Raw genomic sequence first — 992 nt, 5'->3', positions numbered from 1 at the left:
TAACTGTGACCTTCTTGGATGTTATTAAATGTTAGTATATTATCTACAACAACAACAGCTAGTACCTCCTGTTATACAGTGTAGATAGGTACAGTTATACCAAAGGCTAGAGAGAAAGAGGATAAACTATAGTCCTAACTACAGGCGGAGGTCTTACCTAGGCCCCTCCTTAAACTAGGCCTAGGGTCAGGCTGACACAACAGTTACGCTTCACATACTGACATGGACTGAAATTTTGGTGGGGAAAATGGGACAAAATTGAAGCATGAAATAAAAAATAGAGCGCATAAGAGAAATATTATTAAATAAATAATATATCATTCCGGCGTTATTGAACTTGTCCAAACTATCATTGTAATGTAATTAATGCTAAATAATAATAATAATAATTTCAGCATTAATTACCTTTGGCCTAAGCCTTGTAATGAAGAACCTATAGATACTGTTCTATTTACTAGGCCTAAAATAATAATCGCCCAAGGGGAATATCTTTTGTGTTATTTCCCCTTAATGTCGTTTTTTTAATTGTTCTCTAATTCCTCCATTGTCTAAGTTCCCCTTAAAGTACAGCTAATAATAATAATTAATAATAATAATCATTTCAGCATTAATTACCTTTGCCTAAGGCTTGAAATGAAGAACCTACAGATACTATTTACTAGGCCTATAAATAATAACTAGCCCAAGGGGAATATTTTTTGTGTTATTTCCCCATTGTCTAAGTTCCCCTTAACGTACAGGTAATAATAATAATAATTATTATTATTATTATTTCGGCATTACATGTAATTAACTTGGTCTAGCCTTGTAATCAAGAACCTGCCGATTACTATGCCTAATATATGTTATTATATTAATAACTAGCTCATTTTTACATTCATTTGATGTTTTGCCATTTTGGCAGGTCTATGGCATCCCAGTATTTTAGAGCTGCCTATTCTCAGCACTTCTCTTAATTTGAACATAACTGTCATTCTGTTTCATTTGATCAG

General features: G+C 32.8%; 1 protein-coding gene across 1 annotated transcript in view; it reads left to right on the top strand.

Annotated features, from left to right (window-relative positions):
• Nucleotides 1-992, top strand: part of LOC117107075 (D(1) dopamine receptor-like) — a 59,227-nt gene that overhangs the window by 7,772 nt on the left and 50,463 nt on the right. The window lies entirely within an intron of this gene.

This window comes from Anneissia japonica, unplaced genomic scaffold, assembly GCF_011630105.1.
Source record: "Anneissia japonica isolate Jap-2015-1 unplaced genomic scaffold, ASM1163010v1 scaffold288048_len465947_cov159, whole genome shotgun sequence".
In the NCBI taxonomy this organism is placed as follows: domain Eukaryota; kingdom Metazoa; phylum Echinodermata; class Crinoidea; order Comatulida; family Comatulidae; genus Anneissia; species Anneissia japonica.
This window is presented reverse-complemented; position numbering and strand designations above follow the sequence as displayed.